Below are 15,032 nucleotides of genomic sequence, written 5' to 3' on the forward strand. Positions count from 1 at the left end.
CTGTGAGATGACTAGAGTCTGAAAATCCTTGTATTTTCAGATCTCCTTCTCAGTACACTAGAAACATATCTTTAGTTCTTCTCAAGTACTTAAGAAAGTTTTTGACGGCAGTCTAATGCTCGTCTCCCGGATTCCCTTGGTAACGACTCGTTACAGATAACGTGAACGCTACGTCGGGTCTAGTGCATAGCATAACATACATAATCGAACCGATCACGCTGGCGTACGGGACTACAGCCATGCGTCGTTTGTCATCATCAGTTTTAGGACATTGATGATTGTTTAACTTTACTCCATGTACCATGGGTAAGTTACCTCGTTTCGATTCAAGCATGCTAAACCGATTTAGCACCTTTTCAATGTATCTAGCCTGTGAAAGACCAAGCAGTCTACGCGATCTATCTCTGTAGATCTTTATACCAAGTATATAGGCTGCTTCAATAAGGTCTTTCATTGAGAAGTTACCAGATAACCAAACTTTCACCGATTGTAACAGAGCAATGTCATTTCCCATTAACAGTATATCGTGCATATATAGTATGAGAAATGCTATAGAGCTCCCACTTGCTTTCTTGTAAATGCAAGCTTCTTCGCAATTTTGTTCGAAACCAAATTGTTTTATGGTTTCGTCAAAATGCTTGTTCCAGCTTCTAGATGCTTGCTTGAGTCCATAAATGGATCTCTGAAGTTTGCAAACTTTATTTGCATCCTTTGATATGAAACCTTCAGGTTGCATCATGTATACATCCTCAAGCAGGTTTCCATTTAGGAAAGCTGTTTTCACATCCATTTGCCAAATCTCATAATCAAAATAAGCGGCAATTGCAAGCATGATTCTGATTGATTTGGACATAGCAACGGGAGAGAAGGTTTCATCATAATCAACACCTTGTTTTTGACGATATCCTTTCGCTACCAACCTAGCCTTGTAGGTGCTAACCTTTCCATCCATGTCAGTCTTCTTTTTGAAGACCCATCTGCACCCAATGGGTTTTATCCCTTCGGGTGGATCAACCAAAGTCCAAACTTGGTTAGTATACATGGAATCCATTTCAGAATCCATGGCCTCAAGCCATGCTTTAGAATCTGGACTAGTAAGAGCCTCTTCGTAGTTTTCGGGTTCGTCGTCTAACACGGGAACCTCGTCATCATCTCCCACTAGAAAACCATATCTAACTAGGAGTTCACGAACTCTTCGTGATCTACGAATAGGTGCCACTGAAGTCTCATCTAATGGGACTTCTTCGGGTACCTCGACCGCTTCTGTTGTTTCAGTCGTTGTTTCTTCCTCTTGAACTTCGTCGAGTTCAATCACGCTTCCCTTTTGTGTTTCTTCGAGAAACTCTTTCTCTAAGAAGGTTGCGTGCTTGGATACTATTACTTTTTGATCATCTGGATGATAGAAGTAATACCCTATGGTTTCCCTGGGATATCCAATGAAGAAACATTTATTAGATTTAGAATCTAATTTGTCGGATGCAATGCGTTTGACATATGCTGAACAACCCCATACTCTCATGAACGAGAACACAGGGTTCTTACCAACGAACAATTCATATGGCGTAGAACTAGCGGATTTAGTTGGTACTCGATTCAGGGTGAAGATGGCAGTTTCTAAGGCATAGCCCCAGAACGTCTTTGGAAGTAAGGCCATGCTCATCATGGATCGTACCATATCTAATAGGGTACAGTTTCTCCTCTCGGATACACCATTGTGTTGTGGTGTATAGGGAGGTGTCCATTGTGAGCATATCCCACATTCAGTTAGATAATTCAGAAAATCATCAGAAAGATATTCGCCACCTCGATCAGATCGAAGTGTCTTTATTTTCTTTCCTAATTGATTTTCCACTTCATTCTTGAAACATTTGAACTTGTCAAAAGCTTCTGATTTGTGCCTCATCAAGTAGATAGAACTATAGCGAGTATGATCATCTATGAAGCTAATGAAGTATCTGAATCCTCCTCCTGCTTGGAGTGACATAGGACCATATACATCCGAATGAATGAGTTCTAGAGTGTCTGATACACACTCACCTTTATTGTTAAAGGGTGTCTTTGTCATTTTACCTTTTAAACATGATTCGCATGTTTCCAATGATTCAGAATCGATTGGATCTATAAGCCCATCTGAATGTAGCTTTAGCACGCGTCTCTTGTTTATATGGCCTAAAGGACAATGCCACAAGTAAGTTGAATTATCTAGTTTATGTCTTTTGGTATCAATTGCAAAAACATGACTTTTATCATCTAACACATAAATCCCATTTTGTGATATTCCTGAAAAATAAAAGATCGAATCTTTATAAAAATTGCAACTATTGTTCTTTATTGAAATATGAAAACCGTCGTCAACGAGACGGCTAATAGAAATAATGTTACGAGACACCTCAGGAACGTATAAACAATTCCTTAATTCTATTACAAGCCCAGAGGGCAAAAGTAAAACATAATCTCCAATTGCGAGGGCGGCAACTCTTTCTCCATTTCCCACTCGCAAGTTTATGCTTCCTTTCTTTAGTTCCTTAGTCTGTTTTAGCTCCTGCATATTTGTACAAATATGAGATCCACATCCGGTATCAAGTACCCAAGATTCAGACAAAGAAACCGTATTTATTTCAATATAGAACATACCAGATGCTGAAGCACCATTATTTTCCTTCTCGTGGAAGGTTAGGTACTCCATGCAGTTTCTCTTCCAATGCCCTAAGTCACCATAATAGTAGCACTTTCCTTTGGGCTTCTTTGGTTCCTTTCCCTTTGTTTCGGTGAGCACAGCCCCCATGCATTTATCAAGATAGTTTGGATCGGGAGCGACCCCTTTCCTTTTTCTAGATCCTTCAATAGCAAGGGCTAACATTTCCTTGCTTTCTTTTATAATGGGCTCGACTGACTCGAGCATATGTGCAAGCTCTACAAGAGAGGTTTGCAAGCCACTCATCTGATAGTTCATGACGAACTGTGAGTAGCTCTCAGGGAGGGACTGTAGAAGTAAGTTTTCACTTAGTTCATGGTCCATCGCATCTCCAATACTAGAAAACTTGGTTATGAGGCTGATCATCTTGGCACAATGTACCATCACAGATGTGGCCTCCTGCATCTTGCTTTTATATAACTCTTTGGTTATTTCGAAGCGCTCGCACCGAGTTTCTATCACAAATAGCTCTTTAAGGTGCTTGACAATGGAAGAGGCATCCATATCTGAATGTAGTTGCCTTTTAACTTTCGGTGTCAATGATGCAAGTATGATGTCCCCCACTTGATCATCATCAGCTTTATGCTTCAAGTAAGCATAAATCTCTTGGTAGGGAGCATCATCCATTGGGTAAGGGGGTATCGGTGTATCAAGTACATACCCTTTCCTTTCGAACTTCAAAACAATTTTGAGGTTACGAAACCAGTCGGTGAAGTTTGAACCATTCAATTTGTTATCGGTAAGGATGTAACGCAGATCGGTGTTAGTCATGATTTTAAGAGTGTGTGTTTAAACAAAACCTGAGAGTGAGAAAGAGTAAACGTATGTCATTCATTTGCTTTAAAGTTTAACAATCTAAAATTATAGGCCTTTTAATTTATTTCAGATTGCTCCCACTATTTTGCCAAATTAATAACCCTCCATATTAATTCGAAGAATTTCACAAATCCTTTAGTGAGCTAGGATCCTAACTCCTGAGATTTCACCTTGAGTTTGCTCAACAAGCTAGTCCCATTTGTTAGGTAGATTCATTTAATCAATCACATCTTGAATGTGACTCCTAGGTTATTGGGTTACTAACCACATTAGTAACTAATATGTTACTCATATTAATCCCAACCATATTGCCCATTAGTTTATGACAACATGAGTTTGCTCATCCAATTATCATAATCTAATTTAAGTATTACCCCATATTCATGAAAGAATAACTTTCGATAATTCAGGTGTTACCATAAGACCTCGAGCTTGAGTTTGCTCAACAACCCAAAGGCCCCCAGTACTGCCGGCTGAATTATAATATTAGGGAGGGACAACCGATTTTAATAACTTGCTTATTTACTTAACTTTTTAACGAGGGATTTTTTTATTTATTTAAGTCTCATAATCTAACTTAGTCTTGATTTGCTTTAGCATACATTAGACATACATACATTCACATACATTGGCGTTATGGACATATCATCTAAATTATTCTGTCGAGCCAGAGACGGAATAAAAGGCCAAACCTAAGGAAATAATAACTATTACATATTTCTCTTTAGGTCCTCCGTCTTCTCCATGGCGCCTTGAAATTACATATTAATTTCTATACTACTATAAGAAAACTTCAATTGAATTGAAGGGAATCAGATGAGAGGAGAAATTACAATAGATAGTAGAAAGGTAGGACGCGCAGGCCCTATTTCAAAAATACCAAAAGACTAAAAGAGGGTCCAAATATGTCCATAACTCCAAACATGCATAGACTCAATTAAATAAATTTAATTGGTTGATTACATAACCGGCTTATGTAATATTTAGGTTAATCACATTAACTCGTCAAATTAACTTTCATCCAATTTTACTTCTAATCGTTTTGTATCTTTATATTAATCCTTAGATTAATATAACCATATAAAACGTTGATTATGCTCGTCCTATTTATTTTGATTTTAATTCATTTAACATCCTTTTGTAAAACTTCTTTTGCACTTTTGCAATCAATTATTAAAAGAAATTTTTGATTTAGTAAATCACTTTGAAATTTGTTTATACATAAAACAATACTCAAAATTTCTTTTTTAATTGTTGAGTAATTTCTTTGGCATTCATTCCAATGTCCAGAGGTGTATTGAACTATGTGTTCTTTACCCTCGGAAACTTGTTTAAGAATTCCACCATAACCTAGGTCAGAGGCATCTGTTTCTACAACCTTAGGTAGGGAAGGATCAGCTAGATGAAGACAAGGAATCTCTAAGACCTGTTGTTTGATTTTTCTAACAAGAGCAGTATGCTCTTCAGTCCATGGGACAGGATTTTTCTTGAGTCTATCATGTAATGGCTTAGCCATTCTTTTGATATTGGGACAAAAATCAAGAACGTAATTAAGGCTTCCTAAAAACCTCTGTAATTGATTTTTATCAAGAATCCTATCGGGAAATTTTTGTGCAAATTGAAGGGATCGTTCAATTGGTGTGATAGTTCCTTTGGATATGTAGTGTCCTAAGAACCTGATGCGAGTTTGGAACAAGGAAATTTTCGATTTCGACACAACCAAACCATTTTTCTTAACAACATAGAAAAAGGCTTTAAGGTGTTTGAAATGTTCTTGAATAGAATTTGAAAAGACCAAAACATCGTCAATATACACAATACAAAATTTTGAATAGTCATTGAAAATGTCATTCATAATTCTTTGGAATTCAGAAGGGGCATTTTTCAAACCAAAAGGCATTACATTCCACTCATACTGACCAAAAGGAACAGTAAAAGCAGTTTTGTACCTATGAGATTTTGAAATTTGAATTTGCCAAAATCCTGATTTCATATCAAATTTCGAAAAAACATAAGCAGAATGAAGTTTTTGCAAAAAGATCTTTTTTATTTGGAATAGGGTACCTAATCCATCTCAACGCCTTATTCAAAGGTTTGTAATTTATTACTAACCTAGGCGTTCCTCTCTCAATTTCAGAATTTTTATTGACATAAAATGCAGCACAACTCCAAGGGGACCTTGATTTTGAGATTAGACCATTTTGTTCTAATTCCTGAATTTCTTTTCTACAGTATTGCTCAAGTTCTTGGTTCATTTGTATTGGCCTAGCCTTGGTTGGAATTTGTTTCTCATCAAAATCAATTTCATAAGGCAAGTCAACAATATGTTGTTTTCTGTCCCAAAAAGCAGTTGGAAGATCATAACAAATTTCTTTTTCAATCAAGTTTTGAAATTCAGAAATTTTTTGTTGGATTGAAGGATTATTTATCTGTTCTTCAAACCGTTTGAAAACAACATCTTTTTGGAGAGATTGAAGATGATAAGTTTTCCCTTTGATTAAAACATTTAAGGAATTTTCATGAATTGAACAAGCTTTGATTAAATCGAGATTCCTCATTTGAGGTTTTTCGATAAATTCAAAATTTAATTTTCCATTTTCTGTTCTTGAGGATATTGAATCTGCTTTCACCTTATAAGGAGTAATCAGATTCATGAAAGGAGTTCCCAAAATGACACTGTGTTGAATAGCACTGACAGAAACGAACCAAGTTTTTAGGAGAATATCATTATTTAATATCGAGGCTTCCGTTTTTGAATCAACAATCAATTTGGAATTATTTGCAGCAGAAAGCCTTTCATTTGTTTTCTCTAAAAACTCTTTTAGAACAATTCCTGATTTTATACAATTCAAATCAGCACCAGTGTCGAAAAGTGCGATGGTATCGATTTGGAAATCTTTTGAAAAACAAGAGTTATTTTGATAACATATTTTCGGGTAGTAATTTCCCGTAAACCAAAGAGAAAATCAGTTGGAATTTTTTCAACATTTTGAACATTTTGAATTTCATGGGAAGAAGTTTGGCCAATCTCAGTTTCTTCAGGAAAATCAGAAGAATCAGAGGTATCTTGAAGAAGTTTCGAAATTAATTTAGAATCCTTTCTTTGCTTTTCTTTAAGTTCTCTAAGCTCAGATTTTATTTCCTTAATTTCCTTTTGTAGTTCTTGAATGCTTGTTTTTTCATTTAAGATGGGTTTTTTCCTTTTATTTAGAATTTTGGTGAGATCATAGGCTCCTTTACTAGTATTGGGTAAAATGGAAGTTTTCTCTACCTTTTTATCTTCTTTTTTCTCTTCTTGGTTATCTAAGGATCTTAAAAGTTTGTTTAAAAATTCTCTTTTGAGTTCTGGGTCTCCTATGTTGTTAATGATATCTAAAGTTGTACTTTGTTCCCTAGTTAAAACATTAATTTCAAAAGAGCTCGTAGAGCTAGTTGCAACGATTTCATCTAATTGAAGGTCTTGGTTGTTTTCAGAGGATATTGAAGAAAGGTTTTCAGAATCAGAGCTAGAGGTATCGGAAGAGGAATCAAGAAGTAGATTGGAGATTTTGTTAGTTATTTCATCATCTAGTTGTAGTTCATGTAGTTTTTTTATTGAATTTACAGAATTTCGATGTATGTCCCTTTTTATGGCATCTATAACATGTAATATCTCTAAATTTATTTTCTTTGTTCTTAATTTCAGTTTTCTTTTGTTTGTATTTTCTCGGTTTCCTATAGTGGGATTTTCTATAATAATCATCTTGAGACTTTTGGTATTTTTTCATGAATTTCTTGGGTTTCCTATAAGCATTTCTCCTAGAACTTTTGCTACAATTTCCTGGACAAATTGATGTTGAGGGTTTAGTTATGTTAATATCAAACTGATTACAAAAAGTTCATAATTCGGACCTAGTTTTCTTAAGTTCCCATTTTAGATGTTTTTGTAATTTCATTTCTTGGCAAATTTTTAATCCTTCCTGTTGGGTTAGACTAATCAGCTCACCGTAAGTGAATTTGTTATAAGGAATTTGGTGTCCATGTGTTTCTCTAATTTTGTTTCTAACTTTCTCACCTAATTGGGTTGGTAAGCCAGCCAAAAACTTTTCTTTCCAAAAAGGTTGATTTGAGTCTTCTCTAAGCATTACTCTAGTTAAAAACGTATTTTTGTACCATTGGAAATCGCTTAGTTTTTTACACTTCAAATTTGATAAAAGTTCAGCATTTTTATCTTTTAAATGGGATGGATCTCCTATGAAATGAAGAGAAATTGTAAGAATTAGAGTGGCTGCGGCTTCTTGAATTGGGTCACCATCATCATCAAAGATTGGTTCATCATTTTCATCTATCTTAATGGCATCTAAAATTTCTTATTGTTGTTGTTGTGTGAGATAGTAATCCCACCAACCTTTCAGTTGCCCTGAAAATCCTGCTATGAGGAGTTCAGCAACTGTCCTATCCTGGGTACCAGGTTGAGTCTTATAAGCATTGGCAGCCATGGTCATCTGTTGTAGAAGACCAAGAATTTCATACTTAGAGAGTCCATCTATGTTCCAATCATAGACAGAGGTGGCATTGAAACGAGATTGAGATAAAGGTTTAGCTGTATTGATATCAGGGGCAGGGATGATTTGCAAACGGTCTTGTGGAATCCTAGACCAATGAAGTTTATTAATTTCAGGAGTGACTTCTTGGAATTGTTCAATGAGACTTTCAGTTTCAGAGTCTTGAGTTATGACATTAACTTTACTGGCGGAATGGGGAGGAGTATCAGGGATAATTTGAGCGGAATCTTGGTTGGAGTTGGTACTCGTAGGAGTCATCCTACTTAATTGATCACGAATGGCTTTAATGTATTCAGATTTGCTATCTTGGATATTTTTTGAACTTTGATTTGTCATTTGATATGGTTTAAAAATGGGATTTTGGATCTTAGGTTTGGTAATGGGTTTGGAGGAATAAAAAACTATAGGTTGTTTATCAATGTGTTTTTCTATCCTATCTAGTTATCTTCCTATTGTATTCAAATTTGTATTGGTATAGTTATTTTGGAGAATTATATTTTTAACATTGGTTTTGTCATCATTACTGGGTGTCTTATAAGGAATCGCTTCTACCTTTTGGTTATTGTGATCTAGCCTTATACCCCTAAGTGGTGGATGAGTCGATTGAACTTTCCTATTATCTAACATTTCCCACTCAGGTGCCTTATTTCTAAGGGTAATTGGGCTAACACAATTTCTAAAAGGATAATCAATGGAATTTTTTGAAGCATAAATTTCAAACCAATCAAAAAACAAAATATGAACTTGATTTTGATTTACAAATTCATAAAATTCATTTTGAATTGCTTTTCTGGAATCCATAAAATTTTTAAAAAACCATGACCTTTTTTCAATGTTATTTTCTGAATAAAAGTCATCATGAAGAAGTTGTTTGTTGATATTAAATTCTCTTGAAATCACATTCAATTCATTAAAAACATTTTCTGTGACGGCTGAAAACGTTGGGCTTGTAGGCAAGTCCGTTTCAGGAATGTGAGATTGATTATGTTGGTTTTGGGTATTATGGGTCTCCTCAATACGAGCTTGAGTTCCAGAACTCTCTGCTCTATTAGGATTGTCATAAACTACCCTGGGTATCACTGAGGTGAAATTTACACCTCTTAAAATAGAATCGGGAATCTCAGAAGTTGAATGTCTTGCCATATTTGAGTATGTCAAATTTATAACAGATGGCAAATTAGTAACTCTTCCTAGGTCTATGGTATCTGAGACCGAGGAATTATCTGAATATCTACTACTGGTAGAATGTCGATGGAATGAAAGTTTAACTTTCCCATCTTGGTACTGAGTTATATGTTTGCCATACTTAAAAGCGAAAAAATTACATTAGTTCCTAACCCCCCCCCCCTTGGAACTAATCGCTAGGGACCAACAAAGTTGATGTTGAGGGTTTAGTTATGTTAATATCAAACTGATTACAAAAAGTTCCTAATTCGGACCTAGTTTTCTTAAGTTCCCATTTTAGATGTTTTTGTAATTTCATTTCTTGGCAAATTTTTAATCCTTCCTGTTGGGTTAGACTAATCAGCTCACCGTAAGTGAATTTGTTATAAGGAATTTGGTGTCCATGTGTTTCTCTAATTTTGTTTCTAACTTTCTCACCTAATTGGGTTGGTAAGCCAGCCAAAAACTTTTCTTTCCAAAAAGGTTGATTTGAGTCTTCTCTAAGCATTACTCTAGTTAAAAACGTATTTTTGTACCATTGGAAATCGCTAAGTTTTTTACACTTCAAATTTGATAAAAGTTCAGCATTTTTATCTTTTAAATGGGATGGATCTCCTATGAAATGAAGAGAAATTGTAAGAATTAGAGTGGCTACGGCTTCTTGAATTGGGTCACCATCATCATCAAAGATTGGTTCATCATTTTCATCTATCTTAATGGCATCTAAAATTTCTTCTTGCTGTTGTTGTGTGAGATAGTAATCCCACCAACCTTTCAGTTGCCCTGAAAATCCTGCTATGAGGAGTTCAGCAACTGTCCTATCCTGGGTACCAGGTTGAGTCTTATAAGCATTGGCAGCCATGGTTGAGTCTTGGTATAGAGAATCCCAAACCAAACTCTGAGTTGAAACATATAACTCAGTACCAAGATGGGAAAGTTAAACTTTCATTCCATCGACATTCTACCAGTAGTAGATATTCAGATAATTCCTCGGTCTCAGATACCATAGACCTAGGAAGAGTTACTAATTTGCCATCTGTTATAAATTTGCCATACTCAAATATGGCAAGACATTCAACTTCTGAGATTCCCGATTCTATTTTAAGAGGTGTAAATTTCACCTCAGTGATACCCAGGGTAGATTATGACAATCCTAATAGAGCAGAGAGTTCTGGAACTCAAGCTCGTATTGAGGAGACCCATAATACCCAAAACCAACATAATCAATCTCATATTAACGGACTTGCCTACAAGCCCAACGTTTTCAGCCGTCACAGAAAATGTTTTTAATGAATTGAATGTGATTTCAAGAGAATTTAATATCAACAAACAACTTCTTCATGATGACTTTTATTCAGAAAATAACATTGAAAAAAGGTCATGGTTTTTTAAAAATTTTATGGATTCCAGAAAAGCAATTCAAAATGAATTTTATGAATTTGTAAATCAAAATCAAGTTCATATTTTGTTTTTTGATTGGTTTGAAATTTATGCTTCAAAAAATTCCATTGATTATCCTTTTAGAAATTGTGTTAGCCCAATTACCCTTAGAAATAAGGCACCTGAGTGGGAAATGTTAGATAATAGGAAAGTTCAATCGACTCATCCACCACTTAGGGGTATAAGGCTAGATCACAATAACCAAAAGGTAGAAGCGATTCCTTATAAGACACCCAGTAATGATGAGAAAACCAATGTTAAAAATATAATTCTCCAAAATAACTATACCAATACAAATTTAAATACAATAGGAAGACAACTAGATAGGATAGAAAAACACCTTGATAAACAACCTATAGTTTTTGATTCCTCCAAACCTATTACCAAACCTAAGATCCAAAATCCCATTTTTAAACCATATCAAATGACAAATCAAAGTTCAAAAAATATCCAAGATAGCAAATCTGAATACATTAAAGCCATTCGTGATCCATTAAGTAGGATGACTCCTACGAGTACCAACTCCAACCAAGATTCCGCTCAAATTATCCCTGATACTCCTCCCCATTCGGCCAGTAAAGTTAATGTCATAACTCAAGACTCTGAAACTGAAAGTCTCATTGAACAATTCCAAGAAGTCACTCCTGAAATTAATAAACTTCATTGGTCTAGGATTCCACAAGACCGTTTGCAAATCATCCCTGCCCCTGATATCAATACAGCTAAACCTTTATCTCAATCTCGTTTCAATGCCACCTCTGTCTATGATTGGAACATAGATGGACTCTCTAAGTATGAAATTCTTGGTCTTCTACAACAGATGACCATGGCTGCCAATGCTTATAAGACTCAACCTGGTACCCAGGATAGGACAGTTGCTGAACTCCTCATAGCAGGATTTTCAGGGCAACTGAAAGGTTGGTGGGATTACTATCTCACACAACAACAGCAAGAAGAAATTTTAGATGCCATTAAGATAGATGAAAATGATGAACCAATCTTTGATGATGATGGTGACCCAATTTAAGATGCCGTAGCCACTCTAATTCTTACAATTTCTCTTCATTTCATAGGAGATCCCTCCCATTTAAAAGATAAAAATGCTGAACTTTTATCAAATTTGAAGTGTAAAAAACTTAGCGATTTCCAATGGTACAAAAATACGTTTTTAACTAGAGTAATGCTTAGAGAAGACTCAAATCAACCTTTTTGGAAAGAAAAGTTTTTGGCTGGCTTACCAACCCAATTAGGTGAGAAAGTTAGAAACAAAATTAGAGAAACACATGGACACCAAATTCCTTATAACAAATTCACTTACGGTGAGCTGATTAGTCTAACCCAACAGGAAGGATTAAAAATTTGCCAAGAAATGAAATTACAAAAACATCTAAAATGGGAACTTAAGAAAACTAGGTCCGAATTAGGAACTTTTTGTAATCAGTTTGATATTAACATAACTAAACCCTCAACATCAACTTTGTTGGTCCCTAGCGATTAGTTCCAAGGGGGGGGGGGTTAGGAACTAATGTAATTTTTTCGCTTTTAATTATGCTGACTTAAGGTTATTTTAAGAGTTTGATAACTCAGCGTGTTGGTCAGCACGGGTGAATGATTAGTCAGACAGTTTTAGTACTTATGTTGACTAAGACTGCTTGACATGAGAGTTAGGAATTGACACTTGAAGAGTCAGCTTCTAACTCAGCACTCAATATTTACTTGATTTCAGTTTCGACAGTTTATAAGCTGAGTAAATTTTACACGCAACACATGCACATATATATATATATATATTGAGAGAAAAGGTTTAGAAGTTACTCAGCACGACTTATCCTGGTTCGGCCTCTCTGCCTACGTCCAGTCCCCAGTTCCTCCTGGTATTTTCAATCCAATACTGAGCTCTTTCAAGGTAGAACACAAACCCTTTACAAGGCAGTGAGTATGCAAGAGTACGTCCTCTATTCGTCTACTCAGCTCCTACTAAGCACTACAACCCAGTACTTAGATTTTTCTACCACTGAATACTTACAACCAAGTACTCAGATTTTTCTACCACTGAATGCTTACAACCAAGCACTCAGCATACACCTCTCAATATCACTTATTTATCACACCCTTGTTCTTCTTCAGATAAAGAACACTTTAGATGATTACAGACAATCAATCTAGCATTTACACAAAGAATAGAAAGTTTGGTGTAAGATTTCTTTTGTTGTTGAGTGCTTTTGAGATTTTTCTCTCTTGTATTTTTTGTTAATTCTTCTTGATACTTCGGGTAATTATCCAAGAACTCTCATTGTCCTTTTATAAATGAAGGATCTGGTATTTGGATCCTTTGAATATGATGTAGCCGTTGAATCCAAAACGGCTCTTTTGGGGAACATTTGCAGGTTGCCTCCAGACTGTATCTCCATCCCTTTTCTCTGATTTCTTCAGGCGTCAGATTTGTCTTCTTTCTTCAGTCTTCGTCTTTTAGTGACAGTTGTCTTTTACTAATAATCCGACGTCCCATGATTCTTGGAATTTGCCTTCTTTGTATTATCGAGGCTTCAATCATTGGTGTAGATCATCGGCAGACTTTGTCTTCTAGTAAACGGAATGTTCAGGCTATTCTGGTTGATACTCAGCTTCATTCGTTTTCTTTGGATGCACATTCTTCATGCTGAGTTTCATCTTAGTCAGCTCCATTCTTGTTTGTATTATTCAGAAGGAGTCTTCCAGTTTAGTCAGTTTCGTTCTGGTAACTTTTGAGGAAGCTTCTGACGTTAAGTTCCACTCTACTCAGCTTCATTCATTTTCTGTCAGATGTTCAACCTTTATGCTGAGGTATTGTTTGTATGATGAGAATGCCTTCTGATTTAGTCAGCTTCGTTCTGATGGATCTGAATGAAACTTCACATGCTGAGTTCTGCTTTACTTCAGCGTTTATCCGTTTATGCTGAGTTCTGTTTTACTCAGCTTTGGCGTATGCTGACTTTTAACCTGTCTTATTTATTTATATACTTTTGCACTCAACATTGGACAAACATATTAGTACAATTAAATCAAAGCATGTTAAATTTAATTGCCTCTTAATCATGGATGATTTTGTCAAATCAAAATCTTGTGGAAAGGTGTTTCAACAAACTCCCCCATTTTGATGTTTGCAAAATACATGATTATGGAACTCAGTTATAAGTTGCCCCATGATTGAATTATTTTTGAAATGACTCCCCCGTAAGGGGTGCACATATTGTCTTGTCTTAATTCTAAACTTTCTAAGTTTTGATTGAATTATTTTTAAGACATTTGTGTGAACTGACTATGTTTGTTTGTTCAGCTTTCAAAAATATCAGAAGTATTTGTTTGTTCAATTTTATCGACTATGTTGAGAAGATAATATGCGGCATAGATTTAAACAAGAAAGTAAAGCAAACACTTATGAGAAGATTTCTATGCTAAGTTCTAAACATTTACTAGACTATATCTAGTTCTTCTTCTTCTTGGCTTGGTGGTCAGCTCTAGCTATTCCTTTGCCTTTGTCTTTACTTCCTGAGGCATTTCCTGCAGGCTGAGTTCCTCCTTGACTTGTCTCCCCCGTTTTGCCAGCATCGGGTTTATAAATGAATGTGTCAGTGCGAGCATGGGCGGAGAGGTGAGTGGCGTAGCGCTGGAGCCTTGTAGTACTTTCTCGCAAGCCATCAATGATAGGAACACTGTCATCCTGAACATGACGAGGAACCCGAAGATAACTGCTAATCATACTGAGCATGCATTCATGAGATTTGCTCAGCCATGTGAGTGAACTAGTAAGCTGACCAAAAGATTGGTGATACATCTTGAGCAAGGCAGAGTCATAAAATATGCGCTGGGCATTGTTGATTCTCATTTCCTTCATAATCGCCTGGGAGAAGCTCAAGAGTTCACTGTTAGAGACTGGATCAACATCCATTTGTGCTTTGTTGAGGTTGAGGAGACTGACAGCTTCGCTTAGTTGATCAATTGTGCACTGAGAGGAGGAAGATACTAAGTCACGCGTACTGGTCAACTCAGCATTGAGCTTGGTAAAGCATTCTTGAAGCTCAGCAGAGGTGGCAAACTCAACATTGCTAGGTTTGCTTGATTTGGTCAGGTCTGCAGTTAACTTAGCAAAATATCCTTGAAGGTCAGCAGAAGTGGCATACCCCGGATTTACTTCTGATAGTTGTTGAGTTTTACCTTCAAGGGAATTCAGATGGTTCACCATTGTGAGAACCAATTCAGTTAGCTTTGTGATTTGGTCTTGCCGCGGTTGCTGAGTTTGAATGGTGGTCATAATACTTACTAGATCCTTGAGTCCTTTTATTTCATTGAGAAGTTGAGTGATTCCGGGCAATTGAGAAGACTCATTATCGGAA

The sequence above is a fragment of the Euphorbia lathyris genome, chromosome 3, assembly GCF_963576675.1.
Source record: "Euphorbia lathyris chromosome 3, ddEupLath1.1, whole genome shotgun sequence".
In the NCBI taxonomy this organism is placed as follows: Eukaryota; Viridiplantae; Streptophyta; class Magnoliopsida; order Malpighiales; family Euphorbiaceae; genus Euphorbia; species Euphorbia lathyris.